Below are 16942 nucleotides of genomic sequence, written 5' to 3'. Positions count from 1 at the left end.
CGCCTAACGCAACAAATACCAGAAACTATAAACTTTGTAGCTTTAGAATCGAATAGAATCTTTAGTTTCTGAAATAATGGACTAAATAAAATTTGAAAACTTACCTTTTCTTCCAATATTAAGAAATTGCTAATTGCAAATCTTACATTTTAGATACTGGTAAAATTTAATTGGTGCGAATATCTGTTCTGTATACATTTGTCCATTTTGTTATTTTTTGGTTTAACTTCTTTAGTAACGGTAAATAATAATTATTTTATTTCCCATACTTGGTAATTACTTAAGGATTTTTTTTGCGTTGGTTTCTTTTCGAATTAATCACGAACTTTCATATAACCATGCCTTAACAGTGTGAATAAAAGTCCCAATTTTTTACCCTCTCTTGGTTTTATTTTCTATGAACCCTTCTTTTTTTACCATTATTTGTACAGAGTAAGATGATACTGTATCTCAAAATCTTTAAAAAATATCAAAAAAACAATTCATAAGTGGTTTGGATTAATTGAACAGGCTATTGTGCAATTGTTTTCCGTATTAAACCTAAATCCGTGGCCAGTGGAACAATGTCCTTACACCACCATCAACGATAAAATTAAATTTACAAAGTAATAATGGATTACAAACATAAAATGTTTAGAACGAAAGAACCAAGGAAAACAAAATGGAGGACCACGAATTCATTACAATAAATGCTTCCATATGACGATATTTAATAAATTATAGTGTTCTTGTTAAGTGGGTGGATCGAAATGAGTAAAGAAAAAAGAAAATTCAATAATTTCTCTTTAGTTTTAGTTTGTAAAGACCTGAAAAGAGTGCACTAGTTCGTTTATACATGAAGTAGAGAATCCGAGTTCTAGAAAATGGGTGATCTGGATAGCCAATTTCGGAGTTCATTAACTCTTTTGAAGTACATAAAAAGAAATCATGCCAACACCAATGCCAACTTGAAAAAACTTTGGGTTTGAATGTACTTACGTTAGAAAATACGAAATAGCATGAAAATCGTTGAAAATGCGTAGAGGGCAAAGCCAATCAATGTAGAAATATCCATTGCACATACAGGGTATCGTATTTGACTAACCAACCAAGAATGATGTAATTGGTAATCTTCCGCACCCTGCAAGCTATAAAACTATTTACTATACAAATGATTAACCACGAGTTAAAATATTTTTGAAGGAACCTGCTATATAATTAAAAAACAAAATAATATTCCGGGTGTTCAGTTTAAAATAAGGAAGTTAGAAACTACTTTCACTGCATGAAGATCTTTCTATGAAATAAACTCTTGAGAAGATATAAAAAAAATCGTAAAAACATATTGTCATGCCGTACACGAATAGCGCAACCTATAAAAAAATAGACCCTCTCAGCAGTGGCGAACTAAGGTCGCCAAAGGCCCGCAGAGCAAAATAAAATGAGGCCCCCGTTCGGGTTAGGAAAATGATGTATTTTAATGTAAAGGCGGTTTTAAATTAAAGCGACCACAGAAAATTTATTCACATGCTGCAAAATTGCTTGTATTGCGAAGGAGGAAGAGTGACTATCTGGCGTATGCCGTACAATGGCTTAAAGATCGGCCAAAACGAATATTTTAATAGAAAATTTTATTTTGGAGAATCTACTTCACGCGAACTTTAAGAACAACGTAAAAAAATCGATGGGTGAAAATTTTCATACCCATTGTTAAGTACCATAACCGGGGGACCTATCAGCAGAAGTTTATTTTTAACGACAGCCTAGGACTAACTTACCTCACCTACGTTAGTCCATGAAAATATTACACGTATAGTGTTCGATTGAATAATTCTGGGCCAACAGAACTTTGGAATCACTCATCACAACAAATGTGTTTTTACTAAGCCTATTGGACTTTTGCACAAAGTTCAAGACATCAAAATAAGTTTACGTGCAGATGCGCCAAAACAACTATGTTTTTCATAGTATGATGACCAGGATCTATAGAAGTTTCAACTTAGTTCACGTCAGATGTAATTTGTGTGCTATAGATTTATGGAGACCTTTATATGTTGATAATACAAGCACTTTCGTAACAAACATAAGAAGTGTTAATTTTTTAAAGAAATTTTAACAGGCACATTTCCAATGGCTTCGTACTTGTTTAGAAATTGCACTGCAGTAAAATGCAATGCAATCTCCCAAAGCGATCACTTGCAATTAAAGCAAAGTAGCGTACTACTTTTAATTGGCAACAAAACTAAAACTTCCACTTATACATTAATGTGCAAACACAAATTGACTTATAGCTTCTTATTCATCCATTTCTTTTTTTAAGCCTACCTAACAGGCATGATGCCCAACTAACAGGTAGGTTGGATGGATTGGATGGGATAATTACATCACAAAGCTTAACCTACAATCTAACCTAACATAAGCATTAACTCTAATATATGGAGCACATGTCAAATATACTCCGTCCAATTTAAACCATATATATTTCACAAATTTACGCTGAATTTGTTCGAGGCTATTAATGTTACAATCGTACCTAGAGGACCAAACTACTGATGCATACTCTAACTTTGACTTGACTTATGAGTTATATATTTTTATTAATTCTGTATTTTTAAAATTTCTAGTACAACGTACAATAAATCCTTAACTTTTTCAGGGATATGCCAGTACCTCATTAACATGAGGAACAAAGGATAATTTCGAGTCGAATGTTACTGCCAAGTAACAAAAAGTGTTAGAACGGGAGGGAGTTTTATCAAAAAGATAATAGTCATATTTAACAGCTACTCTTACTACTTGGCTGTATTGAGCTTTAAGTTATTATTTAGAAACCAATTGTTGATTTGCTCCACACTACTCTGGAGAGAAACAATCGTCTAAATACTGGAAATATACTGACACATAGTAGTTAAATTGTTAATGGGGGATCTCCCTTTATTAAATTCATGTTGTTGAGGGACTATTTGGTTGGAGCACTTCTTTATAGAAACTTTATAGAAATTGCAATAATAATGGAATAGCCCCAATTTTTCTACCTCATGTTCGAAAAAAGAAATTCTGAACTTGTTGAAAGAACCGAATTTAAAAAATAACGATCTATACCACAGTGCATTACAGTTGAGTATATCTTGCCGTACATCTTTTTTAATGTCATTCAATTTTCAGTAGATAGTTTTTATAAGAGTTGCTAATTTCAGATTTTATGTTTGACCTAAGGCTACCCATACTTCTGAACCTTTTGTGACATCCAGATTTCTTTTTTATTTGAATTAAACCAAGGAGGATACTTTTTATTAGCTGACTTTCCAAAACGAGGAACACATACAATTGTTGATAATGTTAGGCAGGACCAAAATTTTATTGTTTATACTTCTCACCAAGTTACTCTGAGTGAGACGTTCTTTTTTCATTTGTAATAAAAATTAAAATTTTACTTATACATTAAAAAAATCCGTTAAAAAACATTAATCATGCCTATGCATTGGGCTCATTTGGCAGAACATTTATTGTGAAAGATCTTTTTCTCTTCGACATTCTTTTTATGCAAATTGATTATTTTCTTAACACCAACGCCTCTGCCGTAGATTTTAAAAAAATAATTACAGCAGAAAATGCATTTTGAGCAAAAGGGGTGTACCGAATTTCATAAACCTGCATATGCGAAAGTGTGCACTTTTTAAATGTCGGTCGGGTATCTTGTGTCTTCGCTTGCTTTTTTTATTTTGATAACAATTTTTGTACTGCATAACTTATTTCTGTCTATCTCTATTAGTTTCTATACTCCTTTTTTGATAGTGATGTTTTCAAAAACCCAATTTTGCAATGTTTGGTATATAGTATGTAGGTATATAGTATATCCAACTCGTAGAAGTAGCCGCTGAAATGTTCCTGGTCCATTTTTTGCAGTTTTCTTCAAAAGGTTGTTCTGAAAATAACTAGTAAAATGGGCGCTTCAAATCATCAAATCGTTTTGTAGCATTTTCGACAAACTCTTCATCAAAATCATTTCACATTGCAACCACAATGTAGTAGTTCATATTGCCAACGTGATAAAATTAGACTGTTTATTGCCTAACCTCATATCGCAATACACGTGGTAGTTAATAAATAAAAATAAAAGGGTTTTGCACTTCCTGACTGTTATAGAAGAGCAATCGGTGTGTCAAATCAAACTTGCTGATGTTTCGCCATTCATTTAACTTCTTCAGGGCTTAACTAAAAATGGTTTCCGCCCTACTCTGCAGATTGTGCCCTTGCTCATGGATACATACATGAGCATTAACCCGGCCTGATGAAAACCAGAGCTGTCTTCTTTGAATTCACTCAGGCAACTCTCAGCAGGCGCGTCCACGTCGCGGGGGTGGGCCCGACACGCGTATGAGTCGGTGGCTAAGTTCTGCTGGGGACCCAGTATAGCGGGGTATAACGCTGTCCCCTTGCCCGGGGATACGGGCGAAAACCACACCAGCGGTGAAGGCGGAGAAGAAAGGTGGATCCGGCGTAGGTAGCACCCCAGCCCTCAGGGGGTAGAATGAAGGCAGACTGGAGTTGGGCAGCAGCAACTCCAACACCAGGGTAAAGCGGGGAAGAGATACTTCGGTACGATTTGCTACTGGATATTAATGTGCGACTGTCAAATAATCGACAGTATCGGATATTAAACTGCGATGCAGAAGGCAAGGAGAAACCACTGCATTATGTTCTCAAGAATAGCCACTATGGATATAAGTACTAGTCAAGAAACGGCCCCGAGTCCCCAGCGTCCCTTAGATGGGACAGGGGTGCGAAGAATCCCCGGGCGGAAGTCAAAAACTGTATTAAAGCGTATCGCAACATGGAATATTAGAACCCTGTTTCAGACCGGAAAGCGTGCAACAACAATAGGAGAAATGCAAAGACTACAGATACAGATACTGGGACTATCGGAAGTACGCTGGCCTGGCTCAGGCATTTGCTATCAAGATGAAGCAATCTTCTACTATTCTGGTGCAGACAATGGTGATCACAGTAATGGAGTCGGCATAATCCTAAGGAAAGAACTAAGACACTCAGTGATAAATTTCATCCCCTATAACAACCGCATGATGCTACTACAAATTAGAGCACATCCCTTAAATACAAATCTGGTACAGATCTACGCGCCTACAAGTGGGAGTAGCGAAGCGGACATAGAAAAGTTCTACTCAGATCTAGAAGAACTAACAATAAATATTAAGAAAGAGGAAGTGCTGATTATAATGGGCGACTTCAATGCAAAGATTGGAAATGGTAAGGTTCAAGACTGTGTTGGTAATTTCGGATTGGGTGCGAGAAATGAACGTGGAGACAGATTGGTGGAGTATTGTCAGGAGAAAAACCCAACATTCACAAATACATTCTATAAGCTACACCCTAGAAGATTGTATACTTGGACGGCGCCGGGCGATAATGATCTTAGACGAATAAGAAATCAGATCGAATTTATAATGATTAATAAACGTTTTATAAATGGAATATAAAGCGTAAAAACATATCCAAGCGCAGACGGCAACACAGATCATAACCTTTTGCTAGCCAATATAAAATTCCGCCTAAAGAAGCAAAGTAAATATAAACCGCCACTCAAGCTAAACGTAGAAAAACTTCGAACCGAACAATATAAACAATTATTCAACAAGAACCTCCATGAAACACTACACGAAGGGAGTAACTGGAACGATATGAAAAATGCAATATTAAAAGCTGGGGAAGAAGTCCTCGGAAACATCCCAGTGAAACCAAAAAAAGAATGGATGACCCCCGAAATTCTTATATTTATGGAACATAGAAGGAAGCATAAGAATAAAGACAGAAAAAGATATAACAACATAAATAGACAAATAAAACGCGACATCAAGAGAGCTAAAGAAGATTGGCTGACACGCGAGTGCCACGAATTGGAAGAACTTCAGACCAAACACGACACATATAATTTACACAGGAAACTAAAAGAACTATCTAGGAAAACTAGGAATAACACAACTTGCATAACAAGGAATGAGCAAGGTCATATAATATTAGACGAGGAGGAAATAAAGCACTAATGGGAGAATTACATTCGACAACTATTCCACGACGACCGAGACAACATAGAAATAACAACAGCAAACCAGCGAAACGACTGTCTTGAAATACTTCCTTCCGAACTCAAGTATGTTCTAAAAAACAGTAATAATAAAAAAGCCGCAGGCCATGACAGGATGCCAATCGAACTCCTGAAAGCACTCGATGAAGAGAACATAATCAAGCTAACACAAATTTTTAATGATGTGTACAATTCCGGAAACATCCCAACAGAATGACTAAAATCAACTTTTGTTCCATTACCTAAAAAGAACAACCCAATGTCAGGCCATGATTACAGACTTATCAGCCTCATGTGCCACCCTTTGAAGGTCTTGCTGAAGATTGTCCAGAACAGAATTTATAAGAAATGCGAAGAACAGCTGGACAACTCGCAATTTGGCTTTAGAGGAGGAATGGGGACAAGAGAAGCGTTGTTTGCAATGACAGTATTTCTCCAGAAGAGCCGAGAATACAACAAAAGTATATATATATATATATATATATATATATATATATATATATATATATATATATATATATATATATATATATATATATATATATATATATATAGATTATTTATAGATTACCAAAAAGCGTTCGATAAGGTGCAACTAGACCAAAATGATATAAACATAATTAAAAGTATATATTGGCACCAGACAGCCAAAGTAATGGTCAACAACTTGGAGATGGATGAGGTACGAATCCAGCGAGGCGTTAGACAGGGATGTGTACTCTCACCGGCACTCTTTAATTTATACTCTCAGGTAATCTTTCAATAGGCTCTTTCGAACAGAGAAAAGGGAGTTAGGATTGAAGGAGAAATTATCAACAATATTGCTGGTGGATAGAGTTTACAACGAAAGTCATGCAATGGGGCTCACAATTAACATAGAAAAAACTAAATTTATGGTTGTCTCAAAGAACCCGGCCAGGCAACATCAGTTATACATAGAAGAACGAGCTGTTGAACAAGTCGAAAAATACAAATATTTGGGAGTGCACATCACCTCTGGCCTAGATCAAGATCAAGAAATAAAGGTCAGAATCGAAATAGCAAGACAATCATTTCTTGGTTACAGGAAGATACTCTGTAATAAAAACTTGTGTCTCAGTTTGCGATTGAGGTTCGTCGAATGCTATATAAGGTCACAATTATTATATGGGGTAGAAACCTGGACACTAAAAGCACAGATCATCAAAAAACTGGAAGCCTTCGAGATGTGGCTGTATAGAAGGATACTAAAAATTCCCTGGACGGATAGAATCTCAAACGAAGAGGTCTTACGAAGAACTGGCCGCGGTAGAAAATTAATAACTTGAATAAAAAGACGCAAAGCCGCATATCTGGGGCACATCTTAAGAAATGATAAATACCGTCTACTACAAACTATTATGCAGCGAAGACTGGATGGAAGAAGGGGTATCGGAAGAAAAAAGAAATCCTGGCTAAGAAATGTCAGGGACTGGACAGGGTTGAATGTGGGGGAATTGTTTCATGTTGCGAGGGATAGAGAAGCGTTTGGAGTAGTGGTCGCCAACCTCCAATGAAAGAGAGAAGGCACTGGAAGAAGAAGAGTGCAGATTATCTCGTATAATATTTTTTTAACCGCGGTTAACATCGTTTAGTTAATTAGAGATTTCTATGGGTTTTCAGATTTTTGTTACAAAAATCGTAGCAGCGACTTAAATCGACACATTTTACCAATATGGGAATCAATCATCCGACACAATGTTCATGTCCCTTCTTTAGCTACGCCTTTCTCAAATTCTATTTGAGAATGCAAACCAGTTTCATTTAAGACCTGAAGAAGGCAACGAGATGATTGAAAAAACATCAACATGTTCTATTAATCAACAACCGCCACAAGAGGAATCAGCATAATTTGTAAACAGTATCAAAAAATGTTGAGGACGTATATTCAATATGCGCCCGAGCAAATCTCGGAATTTGCGCGCGATTTGTTCTTCAGTTATTTGCTTATATTGTTTTAGTTTTTCCTTTCCCTTTTGAATTACTAATTAGGTTCTTTACTAAAAACCATTAAAACGAAGCTGCTGTAAGTAAATAAATAAAGAATTTATTTGAGTGATATAGAGGACATATTGTTTTAAATTATGACTAAATATAAACATGTTGTACGCATCATATTTGAAGAGCATTTCTAATGAAGAATTAAAAAATTCAAAAATTCAATTTGACACTCAAAAGAAAAACAACCACAAAACAAAACAAATTGAAAATTTATTTTTTAACACTCTGTACTCGAATGGTAGAGATTTTGTATATACTATCTACGATTTCGGATATTCCTATGTGGTATCATTTTATAACCTCGCAAATATCAGAAAATCAGCAACATTACTCTATCTTAAAAAGCGTTAGTTTTGGGTACATATTTACTAAACAGGGCCAATAGAAGCAATGAATAATGCGTGATATTGACATTTAGCTTATCTACCTTTATTACCCCTTGGAAAACTTAAAATTTTCTTTTTTCTTCAATATCATTCCTTCGCACTTTGCACTAAATGTTAAAGAGTGTCACCAAATTGCTCTAGCTGTTTTGGAAATTATGTCCAAATAAATTATCCAAAGCAGACACGACAATAAATTCATAAAATCAGTCGAAACTGCAACTACAAAACTAGCATTCGCAGTAGAACATCTTTTCGTTGATTTGGTTCAGAAAATCACGAAATTCGAGTTTGTATTGAGAAAGCGAGCAGTATTTTCTTCCATACGAAAAATATCGTGCGTAATGTCCGCTTAAACATACAAAATTCTGGCCATATTGTGTTATAAACGAAGAGGTATTGAATAGAAGAAGACAATCAATAGTTTTTTAAAACGGTCATATGAGAAATTTCAAATATCACATGCTAAAACTGATTATACAAGGTAAAATAAACGGAAGGAGAGGACCCAGAAGACGTTGCATGTCATGCTTCAAAAACTTAAAACAATGAACCGCCAAAACGTCAGCCGAATTGTTCAGAATGATGACAGTGATACAACAAGAAGAATAAATGAAGTTTTACATTTGGTCATGTGAAAGAGTAACTGAGTACTCCACACTACATAGCGCAAAATAATTTTAAACAAATTGTTAATAATTATTTGGAAAAATGGCGCATTTACACACAGCAAACAACCAAATTAGGCATTTAAATTCAAAATGTCAAATATCCAAAAGACATCTCCTCATATGGTGGAAAATGTTTACGCATCGTAGTAACATACGCCAGTGGTAGTGATGTGCATTTAGAATATTATATCAAGGGTTTGGCGGGTCTGTTGGTGTTAGATCCCGGCTGGGGTTTTGCTTAGAAGCTTCTCTGGACTTCGTGCGATTTACTAGAACACACGAAGAAAATCCTCATACAAACTTAATATCTAAGCTTATTCTCTCTGTTGTCGTCCTTCCGTACTAACCGACCCATAGGAATGGCCCAATTTATCCGCTTATAAACCCATTAGACAATCCATTAATATTGACCGTCGCGGTAACTCCCCGAATATTAAACAGTTTCGTCCTTGCAAACAAACCAAAATTAATATCGGGGCAATAAATTTCCCAGTCGGAAGGCATCTACATATCAAATTAAAACGTTTTAACAAAGATGAACTGTGTCGGGCAGCGGAACTCGCTCGGTTAAGCTCAGAGGGTGAGTAATAAGTAGTTCTTATCACTTCCGGTCAGCGGCCACCTTACACGCAGCGTTGCCGCAGTTTGATAGTTTCGAGTCTCTTCGCAATAAATAACCAAAACGTAATTATTTAAAAAATGGTCCGGATTAATATAGAAAGTCCACGATATTATATTAACATTAACATCATATAGTGATGTTTGAAATATATCGTTTTCATGAACCTACATGACCTCCATATGTAATTGAATTGAAGAAATTTTTACCACCAGAATTAGTTAATAGTATATTATGCAACAAGTGTGGTAACGGCATGTGAGTCACGAGTTTATTTGGCGCGAAAGGAACGAGCGCTTAATGCCCGAATGACTTAAAAAGTTTATCAAAAGTGTTGCGTACTATACCTTTTCTACGACCGTTGGTTACATTTTTGCTAAACAATACGAATTTGAGTTTCCTTAACATAAAGTTTATCTCTTACATTTATTCCTGGAGGTGGCTTAATCAAACCTTATTTTGTATTTTTGTTTTTGTTTTTCAGTGCAGTTACGCGAAAGTCTATAATAGTGCTGCATGCGATTATTTAGATCTCGTATGTATTTGGTGATGAGTTGTTCTTCGTTATATAGGATGTCTAGAAGCCTACTAGAAGTATGCCCAAATATGCATTTTATTTTTTGTGTATTGTAGCAGATGACTGCGTACGGAACAGCATGAAAAGGCCTTTGGATTTTTAACCTTATGAGATGGGATCATTTCTGTTAGGGTGTCGTGAAATTTTTCTAGTGATCCATTTACACATTACAGTACTATTTGCATTGCTGCCTTTCAAGACGGTGATGGGTTTATCTTTGTTTCGGTACGGTTATGATTCTCTTCGTACCTTTTTCGTGTTTTTGTGAAAAACTTGTTGTGTTTGGGGTCAAAACTGTAAGGAATAGAATGCGCCTATGTTGCGAATAAGTGTTGCCTTATGTACAAGTTAATTTAAAAGATTTAAAAGTGGTTTCTCTAGGACTCCCACTAACAAACTTGTATAATTTGTGCTTTCAGTTGCTCCTTCACGAAATTACAACAAGTGTGAGAACCTAATAGAATAGAAATTGCCTTTCAGTTGCTCAAAAATTACAGAAATTACTACTGCTGAAAGTGGGGAATTACCAGAATCAGATCAGCTGCAACACAAAGAATTTAAACAATAAATATGCAGGATATTTTTGGGAAGTCTGAAGGCATGACAGGAAATTTTTGAGAATTACCAGGAATTCTAGGAAACTATTCAAAATTTTGGGGTATTTCATTTGTAGGTCACTTACCTCGTTAGGGAGGTAAGTGAATGCTGCAGTATGTACACTCACAATTTCACACTGATTAAGTAGAAACAGTTCTACCAATAAATACTGATTTTATAAATCTGCTTGTTGGATTCGGGACAACTTGAGTAGGAGAAATCTTACATGCACAACTTGGGAAGAAGAGATCTTGATTAGTCTAAGACTATTTTCCTAATGCTTGCTTGGCTCGAGAGTAAGCTATGTCCTTAACTCGTAAGTATCACCCACCTCCCTTGTGTGACTAACTACATATTTAGTACAACACGTTTTTGGACCAGTTATAGGATTGATCCTTGTTCTCTATCCCATTTTTTTTGGAGACTTGCATATATGTCTGTTTCCTAGTTTTGATGTAATATTCGCGTATCCAGGTAGTGTCATTCAATTTACATTTTATTTTGTAGTTTACCAAAAGTTGAAATTGTAATGAAATAATGGATACCATTCCTTGTCAAAAATGGAGCTGCCGGGGAGACTGATATCTTTTGAAGAGCATCCATATGTGGGGATCACATACGTATACTATATACATATATATGTAAACGCTTGATAAAGTAGGTAGTGCAGTGTCTTTTAAGTAGCTATTGTGATCAGTTGTAAATCAGGTTACTTTTTTTTTAGTCATTCTATTTGCCGATGGTAACAGCCCATATTTAGAGTGCCAAATGGTACTTTTTTTTTTCTAATTTTTTTTGTACTTATTTAACTGTTTCATTTCTGATGTACATCTAACCCGACTGATAAAAATTATCAAATAATTCCACAAAATTTACAGTTAATGAAATTTTCGCTTTATTTATCCTACTAATAATTAACAATAGTTTAATGTATTATAAATGAACAATTTTTTTATTGCTTTCATCTTATTTTTTGCAATTTTTCAAGATGGTAATCCTCTCAAATCAAGTAATATAAAAGTTCTTGAAAAGAGTAACACTGAAGCATCTTATGTCGGACGCCATTATTTAATTTCTTATTGCGTTTATAAGCATCAATGTATTTTATTCTTCTCAATAAACGCCTTATTAAATAATTCATGTATTTATTCATTTATATTTTTACATTGTGTTCGTTCTCTAACGTGCCACCATATCTTCTGTGAACTTCAAAACGAGTTAATAAAACACTATATAAAATGCTATTATAATTAAAGGTAAGTCGTAGTTGTGGTATTTACCACGATCTGGAAACAAATATTTCTTAATAGGACCTCTTCCTTTTACAATGTTTAGTTATTTACATTTGAATCCAGATTGCAATAAAATATAGCAAAATTATTATGTGAATTGATACTAGTATCTAAGGCCCGGTAAACTCAATGCAATTTCTACATGTATTTTTAGCAGATAACAATTGCTATTAAATGTCTTGAACAGGGAATTTTTTCGCGGTAGCTACCACGCAATTTTTGCCAGCAAAATGTTTTTTAAATTTTGAGACAATAAACGACACTTTTTAGCGTTTGGTAATGTTAATTTTGTTACATTTAGGACTAATAGTTTTTAATTTTCTTGGTTACATTTTCCAATACCTACAGTTTTCTAACGAAATTGTCCATTGGTACTTTTCATAATTATTTATTTGGGAGGCGAAACTTTCTGTAATTACCAGATTTGCGATGAAAGAATGAGCGTTCTGTCTATACGAGGTGCTTGTTAACATTTTTTCCACTTAGATGTTTCGAGTGCGATATCTAGTACCTCAAAGTTATATTTACACTTTTAGAGTCACATTCCGTGAATTATCCTTATTTACATTTTTAGTAGAGAATATACCAATAAGTTTATAAAAACCAACTGTTTACGGGCACAAATTCTGGAAATATTTGCTGGTATCATGTCTATAGCGCTTAAAGAACCAAAACGCCAAAATACTTACAGAATTTTACTAAGAACGCCGATCCGTGTGCTGTAATTCAGCATAACTCTGACGCAATTTGTTTAGTAATGCTTTCAACACCTTAATTCCTTTTTTGTCTGAAAATTTAAAGAGATTTCGACATTTTTTTTAGAAAATACTGCCGTAAAAATGCAGCATTCAAACATTGACGCAAGGCCTTATCGGTCGAACGTCAGAAAGAGCTGCCATTGGTAAAAAATAAATTTTCAAATCTCGCGCATGCGCATGTTGAACAGACCTCAAAATTTTGTTACATAGTTGCTTTACGAGTTCCTGTACTATTAGAATACGCAGGTCCTCTTTATGCCTAGTAACGATATGTGTTGTCCCTTCCTTTAAGTGAATACACCATCCTCTTCAACTCGTACATCTCAGATACATTTTTTTAATAACCTGAATATGCATATATTCATCAACCTACAACCTACAAAGGGATATTTTACATTAAACATGTAAAATGCCTTTTTTGTGAGCTACTATAAAATCTGAAGCTTCTTATGGGCTGGGAAAAAAGGACAAATAAGTTTAAAAGGCAACTCTGTTACGACGAGTACCTAACTGACCTGCAACCGTACCTGAGAAAATGTATTTATTAAAGAACAAATATTTACAGAGTTTTCCAGATTCCTTTGGATACATCTTTTTAGAGAAACCACGATTTGAACATTGTGACAGTCTTGCCCTTCCCTTATTTGTTCCCTTATTTGAATTTTTCGTGATACAAATTATCGTCACAATGTACAATAACGTAGTTGTACAAAACAATAATAAATAATGAAGAGCAAAGTTCAAGTGTATGAAACCCTTAATAGATAATTTAATAAAATAACAATAATAATGAAATGATTTTTTAAATTATTCCCTCTAACAGTGGAGTTGACTGATAAAGTGGCCAAAGTACGTCATAATATTAAAATTTGTATGAAATTTCCTAGTCATTATAGTTATAATTTTTCGGAGTAAAACATGGTGATGAGCAGGATAATAGAATTTCATTCCGTTATTGGATTTGTTAGAAACGTCGACAGATTTGGCAGCTACATCTGTAAAACCAAACCTTTTGAAAATTGAACATTAGAGACATCTCATTCTTAATTTGGAAATTAACCACCCGGCAAATTGTACTAAAGTGATTAATACACAAGGCAGTGCCATCGGATGGAAATTATATTTCCTCTCAGTTTATCGATCAATTTTTCACATGAAGCCGCTGCGATAGTGGCGAGCCCTTGTCCTAGAAATAAACTACAAGTTAGCAGTTTAAGTCATAGATGGTGCTTATGTTGCCAATCTGTTCGAAATGAAAATTGCAAGAGATTTTCAATTTGTTTCAAACAGTAATTCTATCTAAAAGTACAGGAGTAGTAGAAATGAAGTACATATGAAGTATTATATGTAAAACATCAAATGTATGAGCCGATAAAAGTCAGCTGTAATGTTTCTAAAATAGCTTTGCAATCATCAATATTAAGTATTTTACTATAAATCGAAAATATAGTAATCGATGGCGGTTCAACAATAATTTAAGGGTCTAAAATAACCGATTTCCTTCAGCGTAATGCGTAGATTTTCCCAAATATAAGGTAGTTATAAACAAATAAAAAAACTAACTACAAAAGTCTTGGGGTTACATCTATTATCTTTTGGCAAAACAAATGATACTCGCAAAATACATTTTGTCACATGACTTTGTTTTCGCAAAAAAGGTTCAGTACGTCAGTGATTATAAAAGATACGACACATCGGTCAGTGTATCTGGTTTGGCGGAACTATTGCCAGTTTCTTTTTCAGTAGTTGGTTCTAAGCAACATGCACTCATCCCCTAAACGTCACACACTCTATTCTTTTAATTTATGTATAGTATCGACAACTAAGTAAACTTCTTTAAAAAACGTCTCTTATACTTTTATATCTGTCGAAGTGCCGCTAAACTAGTCGCGTTCTATTTGTACCTCTAAATATAAAACGTCCGATTTGAGAAACGTATATGTAATATGTGTTAATTTTTATACTTGTTTTCTTTACACGGATACAACTTTAGAGAAGTGTGAACGAACTTAGGAAAAAAAGATAGTAAGGCAGTATGCACATGTGAAATTGCTAAATAAAATAAAATGAGAATCAGACGACTGGTGCAATTAATTGCTAATGGGCGCTAATGGATGATATTATAAACTGATGGAAATACATAAAGAAACATGACACGTCCATATGAGAAGCCATTTCACATTATGAAAGACTCGAAGCAACTTTCAGCAGTTTCCAATTTTATCACTTTAACCAGCTCTTTCTTATAAACAGACCTTAAAAAATTGGTCTTGCAAATTGTTTTTTTGCTAGCTTTAGCATATATTTCCTTATATTTCTTTAAAATTCAAAATCAGCAGAATTCTTTCATTTCCACCATAGAGATATAGAGGCCTTGCCTATGCAAATAATACGGAAACTTATAAAGCAACTACGAAAAAAAAATGAAGTCGTTTTGGCATATCGCTTTTAACCAATGACCTTGTATTTGGATGTGTGTGGAAATCGCTATTTAGAAAAAAAATGGCGCAGCTTAACTGCAAGTTATCGCGGCGTCCAGCATCAACGTGGCCGCTGACAGTTCGTCGATTTGACAGTTTTGAGGTTGAACGGGACATTGAAGTGTCAGGCGATCACTTTTTAGAAATAAAATGACGGGAACTGCAGGTTAGTGTGTGAAATTTAGGGGCATACGGGTAATTCAGTTTTTAAACGATGGAACGTTCTTAAAAAATATTATTTGTGCATACACCATTTTCAAGGCTAAAGTTAGCATTCCCTGTGAAGGCATCAGCATCTTCAAGCACATCACTTTTTGACTTGTGACATGATGACTGTCAGAAATTATGGCTAAAATCTACTGATTTATATACGTTATTTATATTTCATATATTGTTTGTTATAATATTTGATAAACGCTGTTTTAGCCATCAGTTTCATTTAGCACGAGCGAAGCGAATGCGTAATAAACGAGTACCTATTAACGTTAAAGTTTTTAAAAGATGGAATGTTCTTAAAAAATATTATTTGTGCATGCACCATTTTCAAGGCTAAAGTTAGCATTCCCTGTGAAGGCATCAGCATCTTCAATCACATAACTTTTTGCAAAACGTTGCGAATACATTCACTACATTGAATGACTTGTGACAGAAATTATGGCTAAAATCTACTGAAAACATACGACTCATGATCCAGAAATGGTCGAAGTGGCTGACCTAATGTGCTGTTTAATAGTATTTACTTTACAATTACTTTGGCACAGTTTTGGTTTTCAGTTCCTCTAAATTTGTCATTGTACTAGTATAAAAACTTGACTAAAAGTTTGATTTTCAATTCACTAAACATTTACAATATTAAGAACTGGTTTATTTAAGCCAACGTCCGAGTTTCCCAAAATCACAGAAGTTTGTGGTACATTGTTCTTACATGGTCAGCAAACACAGTATAGACATTAGTTAGGCTAACCATTTATTTTGTATTATCTCCTTCTTTTAAGCCAAATTTGAGTATAACATTTATAATAAATTACTAAATTACAAATTGTTGTAGTTATGTTTCTTCTATATTGTAGTTTGACATTTGACATGATTTATGTCTGATTCCTTCTAATTCTGTCATATCCTGTTTCCTGTTTTAATTGATTTTCTATTTTAACATTAAAACGGATATGTAGAATCGAATACAAGAATCGTTTCATAACTTACAAATTTCTTGCCTTTTCAGCGGTGTGTACTCACCCCAATTTATATTTTTTAACTTCAAAAAGGTATTTAAAACGAAATAAACAACAAAAACTACTAAACATCTAATCCAGTATTTATTGGAAATTGTTCAACCACAACATAGCAGGCCAAACAGTTAAAATATTATTACAATATTATATACAGAACAGTTATTTCTCAATCTAAGCTACCGCACATGGCTCTCCGATGTGACGCGCAGCTCTAACACTGGATTATGAAAAA

The sequence above is a fragment of the Cylas formicarius genome, unplaced genomic scaffold (genome assembly GCF_029955315.1).
Source record: "Cylas formicarius isolate icCylForm1 unplaced genomic scaffold, icCylForm1.1 PGA_scaffold_4__25_contigs__length_36172078, whole genome shotgun sequence".
Classification (NCBI taxonomy): domain Eukaryota; kingdom Metazoa; phylum Arthropoda; class Insecta; order Coleoptera; family Brentidae; genus Cylas; species Cylas formicarius.
Note: the sequence above shows the minus strand (reverse complement) of the source record.